Genomic DNA, 12,891 nt, shown 5'->3' with positions numbered 1-12,891 from the left:
CCTTTCTGATTGACTTTACATGTCTTTGCTAACTTCCGAGTTCACGTATAAATGGGCATCCATTGTGTTAGCTTACAATGCTTAATTTACATGCTGACAAAGAGATACATTTCTGACCCCCTGTCTGAAGGAAAACCTGTTTTTTCATCCCAGCCTTGTTACAGACACTAAAACCATATTTTCCATATATAAACATAAACTCTTCACATAGTATTTGTAGGCACATTTCCCAATGATATTGATGACCAGTGTGACCCTGGGCTTTTATTTAAGACCTCACATGACTTCTTTGGTGAACCTGAATGTACCCACCAGAAACAAGATATTCCTGTACCCCCTTGCCAGTTGGCATTAAGGGATTCTTGGGTCAGAGTCATATACACTAGCAGTATAAGAGAAGTTTTCCAAGGGTGGGCTTAGTTCAAAGGGAAGCAGCCTACAAGGACATTTCCCTACTGACAGAGAACATACCTTGCTTGAAATGCTCACAGTAGAGATATGCTAACAGTAAGTTGCACAGTAGCCCTAATGATTGGAGTGCGATAATAAAAGGATTCATTTTTATGTTTCTTTCCTGGGGGTTTCTTTGGAATCAGAAGCTGGAAGAAGAATGGAGGCTGGTGAAAGCATGTTCCCACAGTACTCTGGGGTTTTGCAGAAGCTGAGCTGGGGGGAAAAAAATCACACTGGTCTGAAAAGTTATTTTAGTGAGGCAGCATTACGGATGTTTTCTTCTTCTCTTACTGTTAATCTTTTAACATTGACTGATACAAAGGTAGGTTTAACTAAGCAGTATTTTTCCTTACTAGTGGGATTTACTGACATGAAAACATCAGTGAATTGGTCTGCAGTTAATATTAAGACCGTTTAGTGTACTTGGAAAATATACACCCTGCTTCCTATTCTGTATGATTAAAAAGGTTCTATTCATTTCATTCATTTGTTCTTTGCTATCACTTCTAATATAAAACCTGAGAGAGAAAATGTAAATACACAGTCCAAAAATCTTTAGGAATGTAGGAAATGCCATATGAAGATGAGACTAATGGTACATTTTAATTTGGCATCCTGTCTTTGACAGTGGCCATTGCCAGATATGTCAGAGAGAAACCCCAATATTAAACTCTTATACAATAATATGTCTATGAAGACACTTCTTCCTAGCCCCAAGAGATCCGTGCTTAGCTTATGTTCTGAAACATATGGGCACGATCTATCTGGGTTCTTTTACCATCATGATCACCATCATATATGGGTGCCTTGGGGGTTAATCTCTCATAAAAAATGTCCTAGTTATGGTAGCTGCTGACATTTTTTGTTCATATAAATGTTCTTTTAAAAAAAAATGTCTGTCTAAACTCCTTGCCTCTGCCATGCAGCAGTGAGTTCCAATGGCTGGCTGGCATCTGTCGGTCTGTCCATCTGCCATGTAAATATGCTGCCTTCATGTTTTCTTTTCTTGTATTACGAGATAGGATAAATATGACTGTTCAACTGACCTTGTCTATATAAATAGATGAAAATTGTTCCTTAGAGTAGGTTTTGTTTTCTACAAATATATCCTCAGCATTGGTTCCCCTCGTATCCATACAGGTACCAAACTGTGAATTTAATATAAGGAACAGCTTGAAACAAATCAGATATTAAACCACTATGTATAAAATATGCTAAGAAACCAACTTGGTTCAAGTCAGATATATTTAAAGGCAAAATAACAGATTTTTGTAATATATAAATTCAAACTACTAATGTGATGCCCATATTCAGTTAGTTGCTCTTTGCTACCATTCCTTAGATTCAAGCTTCTTGAAATGTTACTCACCAATTGTTATTTTTAGTAGTTGCAACATATTACTGACTCACTGCACAATTTGCCCCTTTACATTATCTGGATATTTTTATCAAAGGGGAGAATTGACTGAAGAATAAAGAACTATGAAATGTTTTATCAGATCTTTCATTCAAGAATTTGGCTGATGAACCAGGTGAACAAAGTGGCATCTCCCAGCAATGTATGTTCTCCGATGACCCCTTTTGTATGTTATCAAGTTGCTAGATAAAACTGCATAACAGTTCATGCTCTTACAGCTTGGGTTATTTGAAATCCTGCAACTGGGGACACTTCTAAAAAGCAGTGTTCTTACTTATAGTATGGCAAGGTTGAATAGCCACAGGTATATTTCCACCATCTGAATCTAGAACACGTATATGATTGTTTGCTCTTTTTATATTTGGTCCTATTCTCAATGAGATACATTTGTTAATATTTAGAAAGCAATTTGCCAATGTAAGGCATTAAGGTAAGTGTTATACAATTATTATTCATTATTATTAAATATGCCAATTTTGTTCTCGGATATGAGAATCAAATTGGCCCCCTGAGAATTCTGAGCCAATACGAGATTTTCTAACAGTTAAGATACTTCTGGAGCTCTAGCTGGTTTAAACTGTCTGTGTTCCACTGGTGTGATGGTCATTTACCTCAGCTGAGGATCTGCCTGCTTTAACCTTAAATCAATTGACAGAGTCCACTTCTCTGCTGGTGTATATGCATGACTTCAGTGGAGCCACACTAGCAAAGAATTTGGCCTACTAACTCTATTCTTTGGTAAGACACATCACAGTAGTGACACAAGCTCTTCCTTTCATCCCTATCTTGCAGTTTCACAATGGATTTACTGTTAACACCTGTCTCCTTTTTAGAAATAATTGCTTCCCATATCATGGCTACAGGAGACACTAAATTAATCCATGTCACCAGTGTAACTGACATTTAAAAATCTAGGTACTAGGTTCTCTTCCACAGCAGTTTTACACAGGCCCAGGTGCATTAACTTCAGTGAAGTTACTCCTATTTTACTCTGGTACATTAGAGATTAGAATCCGCTGCTAGGGATGCGTGGCTATTTTATCTATTGATGTGTACACCTCATGAAGTATGAGGTGTGGTAAACCCAGGACAAACAGTTACAAAAAAGGGAGGTGTAGTAATTAGTCCCTGGGGATTAAAAGGCCTCTCCCTGTCCACTCAGGAAAGCCACGGGGAAATGAGGTTTGCTAGGGAGCTAATTAGGTTCAGCCGGTTCCAACTGCTGGAGGGCGGGGGGGGTGTGACAGAGTGAGAGAAGTTGCCAGGAGGCTAAGGGCAGCAAGAGACAGATCCCTTCCAGGAAGGGAGGCTGCACTCCCTCCCCAGAAGCAAGCACAAGGGACAGATCAGGGAAAGGAATAACCGGACCCTATGCTACCTGTAATGATTTGCCTTGCCCAAGCCGGTGTCTCCAAGGCTAAAAAGGACTGAGTCTACTGAGCAGAACAAGGTACTTTGCCACAGAGGGTACGCAAGCTTCACAAAACGTCACCCAGAACTTATGGGCAAGAAAAAAGTGCTAGTTTCTATACCAATAAAATGCACAATTAGCCAATATTGAAACAATACATGTTTTAAGTGTTTGCCTTTTAAATGACTTTTGTTCCTTGCTCCAGATAAACTCATTATTGCTGTGCTGATTTTGATTTTAAAAATATTGATTCTATCATCTAACAGTGAATAAAATAATAAATATCAGCTAATTCAATCAAAATTTGCAAGAATAGGGCAGGTCATTTCTTAACAATTTTGCGTTTTGACTAAGATTCTTCAGTAACCCCTAATTGTAATATTTTCTTTACTTCGGCCTTGATTTCTTCTCTTTTGGCTGCTGGGATTCAGTAGGGTCTCAATGTTACCTTGGCTCTGGGGATCGTGCGGATATGGTGATAGCTCTCAGTCATCCGCCCTGGTTTTGTAGAGAATACATCTCAGTTGCAATTAATCATGTCGGCTGCCTCGATCTTTTAGATCGCATCAAGTCGGATGATATCCTCACTTGCTCATGTAAGTTATCTTCCTGGGGAAAGGTCTCCTGCATGACTAAGCATGCCTCTCGATCGTGCCAAGGTTTTAGAAGATTGATATGGTAAATTTGCTCCGGTTTCCAGTGGCTTGGCTGCCGCACCTTGTAGTTCACCTCTCCCACGGCTTTGATTACTTCGCAGGGTCTCTGCCACTGGGCCAACAGTTTAGTTTCTGCTGTGGGCACCAGTACCATCACCCGATCCCCTGGTTGGAACCGTCGAAGCTTCACTTGGTGGTTATAATGGGTTTGTTGGGTCTCCTGTGCTCTCCAAGTGTTCCCGTACAATGGGTGTAACTCAGGCTGATCTCTCATCTGCAGTACATGCTCAACTATGTTCCTTCTGGGAACTGGTTCCTCTTCCCAGGCTTCTCTGGCTATATCCAATATGCCCCAGGGGTGGTGCCCATATAGTAGTTCAAACGGACAGAAACCCATGGAGGCTTGCGGAACCTCCCGGATGGCGAACATGAGGTAAGGCAATAGGGTATCCCAATCTTTCCCATCCCGGCTCACCACTTTCCTGATCATGGCCTTGAGGGTCCTACTGAAACTTTCCACAAGGCCATCTGTTTGCAGGTGGTATACAGAGGACCGCAGGGCTTGTACATGGAGCAACAAACAGAGATCTTTCATCAACTTGGACATGAAAGGTGTCCCTTGATCAGTCAATATCTCCTTGGGTAGCCCAACCCGGGCAAAGATCTGTACCAGTGCCTTAGCTATTGTCTTGGAAGCTGTGTTGCGTAGGGGAACAGCTTCTGGGTACCGAGTTGCATAGTCCAGTACAACAAGCACATGTTGGTGGCCCCGAGCCGTCTTCTCTAGGGGCCCTACCAGATCCATGGCTATCCGTTTGAAAGGAATCTCTATTATTGGAAGAGGTATCAAAAGAGGCCTATTTAACTGACACTCTGGACAAGAGGTGCAGTATCGCCAGACATCTTCATGTACTCCTGGCCAGAAGAACCTCCACAGGATCCATGTCTGGGTTTTCTCTACCCCAGGTGTCCTCCAAACAGGTGACTGTGGGAGAGACTCAATATGGCTTTTTGATGTTTTCGTGGCACCAGAAGTTGTTGTATCTCTTGCTCCTGCATTTGCACCACGCAGTACAGGAGATCTTTCTTCACTATAAAGTAAGGTCCGGGACTCCGGATCTTCCCATCCATCTCATCCACCTCTTTCTTGGCGTTATCATATCTGGGGTCCTCCTCCTGGTCCCACCCGAAAGTCTCTCTCCTGGGGCTAACCTGCCCAAGCTACCAGGGGCCAGCTTCTGCCTCTTCCAACAGCTCACCGCCATCATGGCTGGGGGCAGCCTCTGGCTCACCTTCTGTGGTGGAAGTTTCTCTGTTGGCTGCTTGCGACCATCTGCCTACTAGGGAGGTCTTCTGGCCCTGGGTCAGGATCCGATTTCCCAATGCCTTCGCGGACTTCCTCTTTTTTTTATCTTTCAAGTCTTTCGGGGGCCTGAGAACAGATCCCAAGAAATCTCAGTGAAAATCAGGGGTTGACATTCCCCCCCATGACGAGTCACTGTCCTCAGGGTCCCCACCTCCCTCCAGCCTCTCTGCGGGGAGTAAATTATCAAACCCTGGATAGTCCCTCCCAATGACTACAGGATATGGGAGTTTAGGAACTACGCCCATGGTCACCTCAATGGGGTTCCCCTGAACCTCTATCTCCACCGGGCTGGTGGGGTAATGGCTCATGGCCCCATGCACACATGTCACTGCTATGTGTTTGGCTTGTAGCAGCTGACTACTTTTTACCAGCTTACCCAATATGAGGGTGATAGCACTCCCAGGGACCACAAGCGCTGTAGTCTCTGCTCCATTTATCCTCACTGGCCTGGTGTAATTATGTGGGGCTAATGTGACCCCCGCAAGGTGGATAAGGGAGCATGGGACCTCCCAATCCCCCAAGTTACATTGCATAGGCTCCTTGGTGCTGGGACACTGTGCTGCTAGGTGTCCCCACTCGCATAACATCTATAATTGCTTTTAATCACTCCCCTATCCCGGGGGTAAGGGGGGTTTAGTTCTGGGGTTCCCCCCCACGCAGGCCCATCCCTTCCTTCTGGGGTCCCTGCTGGTTTTCAGCCCCCCCTTCTTCCACCTAGGACTCCCCAGGGGTTTGGCTGCCCAACCTTCCAGGGTTGAGGTCGGGTGCTTGCTTCGAAAGGGGCCTTCCTTGGGTAGTCAGGTCAGTTCCCTGGCTGTCAGTCTTTCTACCAGCTTGATCATCTCGTCGTACGTGGATGGATTGTTCTGGCCTACCCATTTGCGGAGATCTGGCGGCAGTCCCCACATGTAATGGTCCATGACCAGGGTCTCCAAAATCTCCTCTGGGCTGCACACCACAGGCTGTAACCACTTCCATGTGAGGTGTATGAGGTTGAATAGCTGGGACCTTGGGGGTTTGTTCTCCTGCTATTTCCACTCATGGAACCTCTGGGCCCTTACCACTGCTGTCACCCCTGATTGTGCTAGGATCTCTGCCTTCAGACAAAAAGAAAAAGGAGTACTTGTGGCACCTTAGAGACTAACCAATTTATTTGAGCATAAGCTTTCATGAGCTACAGCTCACTTCATCGGATGCCTTCAGACAGGTAGTCAGTGGCATCCGTGGCAGGCAAGTCAAAGTAGGCCTTCTGGGCCTCTCCACACAAAAAGGGGGAGAGACTGCTGGCCCAATGCTCCTGGGGCCATGCCTCACGCTGAGCAGTCCTTTCGAATGAGAGGAGATATGCCTCTACATCATCTCCTGATGTCATCTTTGGCAGACAACCAGTGGCTCTCAGGGTTCTCATCCCGTCGGACCCCCAGGCCTGGGTGGTGAGGATCTTCAGTTGGTCTACCACCTCTCTCAAGAGGGCATGATTTTGGGTCACCTGGCTCATCAATAATTGATTGGTTTCCTGCTTGTAGCCGCATAGACTCCTGTTGCGCCATTGCCTGAACCTGGGTGGCTTCCCGCTGGGCTGCCATGGCTTGTACCAGAGCTCTTTCCACCTCCTCCATTGTGGTACAAAGCAAACAAACCAAAACAAAAAAAAATCCAAAACCCCAGTGCACTTTTCTTAAAAACCTTTTTTCTGCCACGCTGTGAACGAAATTCCCCTTCTGACACCAGTTGTGACAAAGCTCTGTTGTTGTCTCTGTGGGTCCCATGTTTCCTGGCAGATTTTGCTAGCCTCAGCGGCTCACTGTGACCCTCCATGTAACCCTTCTCTCTCTAGAGGCAAGGGCCACAGTCTACTGAGCCATTTTCATCATAAGCCAGCGAGGGAGGTGAGGAGAAGTTATCCTTCCTTGCACAGTCTCGGTTGTCTCCCAGTCTCAGTGATTAATCAGGGCAGGGCCAAGGGGGGGGAGCCCGGGCCCACCCTCTAATCCAGGCTCCAGCCCAGGGACCCTAATAGTATCAGCTATGGTAGCTGACTTTTTAGCAACATGACACGTACAATTCCATGGGCTACTTCCCCACAGCAGCCCCCACTTCCTCAGGCTCCACTTCACCCTTACCTCAGGGCCACCTTCCTTGTGCCTGTTATGGTGTGTACTGCTCAGTCTCTCCAACAGCGCAACTTCCTCCCACAGCTCTTGACATCCACATCCACCTGACCAACTGGGAGGCTTTTAACTAGTCTCAGCCAGTCCCTGATTGGCTTCAGGTGTCCCAATCAACCTAGCATTCTCCCTGCCTTCTGGAAAGTTCTTAATTGGCCCCAAGTGTGTTAATTGACCAGGAGCAGCTGCCATTTCACTTATCCTGGTACCAGGGATTTGTTTAGCCTGGAGCTAATATATCTATCTCCCACTACTTTTCTATAGCCATCTGGCCTTGCCCCGTCACACTACATTTAACTGAAAATATTTGTCTGCAAAACCTTTAATTTAGAAGATACAAGCTTAGGAACTTGACTTCCAATACACAAAACAAAACATAGGAAAGTGATTCATAATTGGCTGTCTCCCTCTTTATAGGATGCTCTCATACACTAGCTGACAGTTTTCACATAAGGGATCTTGAAAAGTCTTTCTTAAGCTGAATGTCAACTCTTCATGAATTATAAAGGCATTAGGTGACTTCTAAGATTAATCACAAGAGAAGAATACTTTTTGTACTTTTTTCAGGAATTATAAAGAGAAGGCAAATAAGATCAGATCACAGATCTCCTGAACAAAAGGAAATACTAAACTAGCCTTATTTTGTCTCCTTAGTATCAATGCTCATTGTCTGCCTGCACTTTCTTCCTGGTTGACAAAGCCATACCAAGCTGAATGTGTTGCAGGACTCCAGGCAAAGTACCATTGAGTAACTGAAAACTAAGCACGTTTCATGTTAATCACTTTTGCATTGTTTGAAATCAACCTACTGTCCACTGGGAAATCTATTATTTAAAACCCACAGGGACTGGTAGGCCTCTTCACATTGTGGCGTCTATTGGAACCCATGGACACTTTGTCAGCTGGAGGAGTACTTTGTCATTTTTCTGTGTGTGCAGGTTTCCTACCTTCCATGTTAGTCATTTTAAATAAAGTTAAAGATGAGTGAGTGAGTTAAGATTTTAGAAGGAAGCCCCCTTCTCTGATGGTAATAACTGTCCTTTTGGGGAAGAGTGAAGAAGTTAACTGAGATGGGCTGGAGATGTCATTGTTACTCTTGTTGAAGTCTGATTCTGTTTTCTAGAAGACAAAAACAAGACAAACACACACGAGGGGAGAGAAAAGAACAGGAATGATAGAAAATGCAGCTTTCTGTCTTTGGAATTGACTCTCACTTACAACCTTACTGCTGGGAAAAGAGAGGCACAGCACAGTTTTAACAGCTACACTGAGACCTGGCAAACTCGTACCAGCAACAGACTGTTTAGGTGATTGCATTTAGCTGCCTTTCTGGTCATAGGCTTACAGCAGTGGTGCAAAATACAGTCTTGAGCAGCTAAGCCAGACTCTTATTAGACAGAAGGAAAAAGACAAGAAATAAAGCAGGGAAGGAAAATAACACAAAGTCTCACATCCCTGATGCTCAGGAGTTAGCTGGAGCTGGTGGGATCATCTGGATTCTTCTCTCTGGCCTAGCCTGGTCAGGACATCTCAGGATTAAGACAAACAAGGCACAATAGTGTCACACAGGATTCTGGGGTCCCAGGAGATAGTGGAGGTGGCAGTCATGATGGTAAAGTTCACTCCTTCCCCTTCTCTTTTCTTTGAGACAGCCAGCATTTGCATCTTCTCCTTTCCATCAGCCAGCATTGAAGTAGCCAGATTCTCCCCCCTCCCCATATATCTTTGAGGACCCCAAGAGGGAATTTTGGGATTAAATAGCCCTTCCCCTCATTATTTTCTCCACAAATTAGGCCTAATTTCTGACACACTAATTTTGGTTCATTGGTTTTTGGTCCCATACTTTTGTTTACCAAGACTGATTTTAATACAGTCTTTGAGTTATATTAGTACACCTTTCTGTTTAGACTAATTTAGCCTTTTCCTCTCTTTTGCACTGTTTCTCGTTAACATTTATCGCTATAGGTTATTGTGATACTTTATGAATTTTCATTCACTTTTTGTTGAATTTATATTTTCAGGTTGTAGGACCCGTTATTACAACACGCTACACATGGAGTTATTCCTGAATAGCTATTTCAAAATAATTCTATGTGTAGGCAAACCTGAACACAGAATCATAGGACTGGAAGGGACCTTGAAAGGTCATCTAATTCAATCCCCTGCACTCATGGGAGGACGAAATATTATCTAGACCATCCCTGACAGGTGTTTGTCCAACCTGCTCTTAAAAATCCCCAATGATGGAGATTCCACAACCTCCCTAGGCAATTTATTCCAGTGCTTAACCACTCTGAAAGTTAGGAAGTTTTTCCTAATGTCCAACCCAAACCTCCCTTGCTGCAATTTAAGCCCATTACTTCTTGTCCTATCCTCAGATGTTAAGATCAATTTTTCTCCCTCCTCCTTGTAACAACCTTTTACGTACTTGAAAACTGTTATGTTCCCTCTCAGTCTTCTATTTTCCAGACTAAACAAACCTAATTTTTTTCAATCTTTCCTCATACATCATGTTTTCTAGACCTTTAATCATTTTTGTCGCTCTTCTCTGGATGTTCTGCAATTTGTCCACATCCTTCCTGAAATGTGGTGCCCAGAACTGGACACAATACTCCAGTTGAGGCCTAATCAGAGCGGAGTGGAGTGTAAGAATTACTTCTCGTGTCTTGCTTACAACACTCCTGCTAATACATCCCAGAATGATGTTCGCTTTTTTTGCAACAGCGTTACACTGTTGACTCATATTTAGCTTGTGGTCCACTATGACCGACAGATCCCTTTCCGCAGTATTCCTTCCTAGGCAGTCATTTCCCATTTTGTATGTGTGCAACTGATTGTTCCTTCCAAAGTGGAATACTTTGCATTTGTCCTTATTGAATTTCCTCAACATGACCCTGTAGCAACCTCTCTGCCTGACTTGAGACATCAGGCGTCAGACAGAGCAGCAGCCAGTATTTCCCTGCTGGGAGGGTGGTCACATAAAACTCACCATAAACTCTGTTCATGTATTTCTGTTCATGTGCATCCATTACATGGCAGCCTTGCAAATGACAGTTTATGGAAGAGGCCTCTCTATACAAGGTGTCCTTCTGACCCATACTCCCAGCCAGAATAGGCTCCACACATCTCTTATTTCAGTGACTCTTCTGAAAGGTTAAAGGTTGTTTCAACTCTCCCAGCCAGCCTGTGGATAATTCTCAAACAGACAATCTGAGACTGAAGCCGTCTAGTTAAAAACAAGATTTAATACAAAGGGAGAAATCAATTAGAAGCAAAATAAATAGTATATTTTATATAGTCTTATTTTCAAGACAAGCTAAGTGAGGCAGGTGGCTAGATAGGTAACACTTGGGTTTAGTTAACAGTGAGTTTTTAAAATGGCAAATGTCCACAGAATGTGTCTTTCTGCCCTCTGACTCTTTCAGCAGGCTGGCCTATCAGAGAGAGCCTTTTGTTACAGGTGTCTTCTGTTCGCCATTCCATTCCTTACCTGACTGTAGCGAGGCAATGACTTACCAGTGCAGAGCCTCCTGCTGCTCATCCTTGGAATTAGCTCTCCAGCTTCCAGCACGCCTTCTGCACGCCGGTGTCCCACTTACCTCAGGCCCCCATGTCACTCCCAGACCCCAGTGCCCCTTACCTCAGGGTTCTCCCCTCTGCAGTACGCCTGCAGTCTCTGGGTCTCCCCTCCCTGGGGAATCCCCACCCTCTATCCCCACCTTACCTCAGTAGCTACTGCCAGTCACCATCTAGGCCCCACTCACTGGGGCAGACTGCAGTCTGTAAACCATTCATCATCAGCAAGGAGGGTTTGGGCCTGCTGCCTTTGCCTAACCCTAGTCTGCCCTGCTCCTCTGCAACCCCAGTACCTGCTTCAGGCCTTCAGCAAGGCCTGCAGCCTGGGGGTTCTCCTCTCAGGTACCCTGCTCAGCTCCCAGACAGCCAGGTCCTTCTCTCTCTACAGCTAGAGAGAGAATCTTACCTAGCTCCTACCTATAGGGCCAGCTGTGGCCTGATTGGGGTGTGGCCCCAGCTGTGGCTGCTTCCCCAATCAGTCTAGGCTATTGGCTCCCAGGGGCAGCCCTTTCCCAGGGCTGTTTTAACCCCTTCAGGGCCAGAGCGGGTGATCATCAAGCTACACTGACTCTCAGGCTTGTTATACTTTTCAGGTTTTTGGTGCCTGACTTGTCATAATAGAAAGCAACTGTCTCCAGGTGTTTCTTCTGCTGTATCCATTGTCCATGGTCTGAACCCATTCAAGGCTCTTCTATCTGCTTGGGTTTCATTGCTGTTTTTCTGTCCAACCATACCAGGAGGAGCACCTCCATGGGGCCCTTCTAGGTGTCCCAACATGGCCACAGGTCTCCTCAGGGGGGAAAATGTCTCTGCCTCTGGTGCCAACTATAGCAGGACTCTGGCCCACCAGCTAATTGTCCCTTCAGCCTCTGTATGGGTTGGATGGGTTCAGCCCCTAAAAATACCACTACATAAAGCAAATCCAATTCAATCTGGACTGTCTCCTTTCCCCGCCCTTCCAGGGGATGCCCCGTCCTTTCCTTCAAGCTTGTCTCCCAAACAGTCTCTTAGTTGTGCATCACTCATTCCTGGGGTCTAATTGCTTCTCCCCAGTGGCTGCTCCAGCTAGCAAGCCTGTGTAGTAGGAAGAGAGCCTGAAACATAAGCCCTTGTGTCAGAGGCCTGGTATCAGACAGGACCTGCTCACAGAATTTGGCAAGAAAAGAGCTGATACTGCAGAAATACACATTCCTAAGAAGTGCTAGTCACAAAGTGCTCACGCAAACACATCCCGATATCAAGTGGTACCAGAACATCCTGATATCAAGAATGATACAAAAACATTCCCCAAGGATAACAGGAACACTCTGAACCCTCCTGAAAGATAAGGTCAGGATGACAGTATGTAATAGAAATGTTTTGATCAAACCAACATGTACAAGGTGATGAGTCATAACTAGCCACTTTAAGGGGCAGTAACTACTATACCTATGTCAGAGGGGCAGTACTAACTTGTTTGAATGAAGATATAAAGATGTATCTCAGAGACAGTATCTTTGTCTGGCCTAGTGAGGAACGGCAAGTCCCGCCATTCAAATGAGCTGGTCCATTGTTACGAGCATACATGATTAGTGGTCCGTTAGAGTCTGCAGGATTTCGCTCTTGAATCTAAGCAAGTTTGACCCACCAGTTTGTTTTCTGAGAACATTGTCAATACTTTCCTTTCCAACAGAAATTCGCTGTAAGTCTTGGGCTACATTGTGCCACAGGAAGGGACAGTGCCTGACTTCACCATTCCAGGAGCATTGTGGGGAAAAAATTGTAGCTCCAGGGGATAGGAGTATGCTTCTGGCCTATACCATAAGCAAATGATTAACCCTCTCCACCCACACCAGGTCATCTCC

The 12,891-nt window shown here is 45.0% G+C and overlaps 1 long non-coding RNA gene across 1 annotated transcript; it reads right to left on the bottom strand.

Moving 5' to 3' along the window:
* Positions 1-527: 527 nt before the first annotated feature.
* On the bottom strand, positions 528-11,393 carry LOC122464221. The gene is made up of 4 exons (XR_006288162.1): positions 11,341-11,393; positions 10,461-10,697; positions 1,500-1,601; positions 528-666 (listed from the first exon to the last, which is right to left on the bottom strand). It is a non-coding gene; the product is annotated as an uncharacterized LOC122464221 (long non-coding RNA).
* Between the last annotated feature and the right edge of the window lie 1,498 nt (positions 11,394-12,891).

Source organism: Chelonia mydas, chromosome 2 (genome assembly GCF_015237465.2).
Source record: "Chelonia mydas isolate rCheMyd1 chromosome 2, rCheMyd1.pri.v2, whole genome shotgun sequence".
Taxonomy (NCBI): domain Eukaryota; kingdom Metazoa; phylum Chordata; order Testudines; family Cheloniidae; genus Chelonia; species Chelonia mydas.
This window is presented reverse-complemented; position numbering and strand designations above follow the sequence as displayed.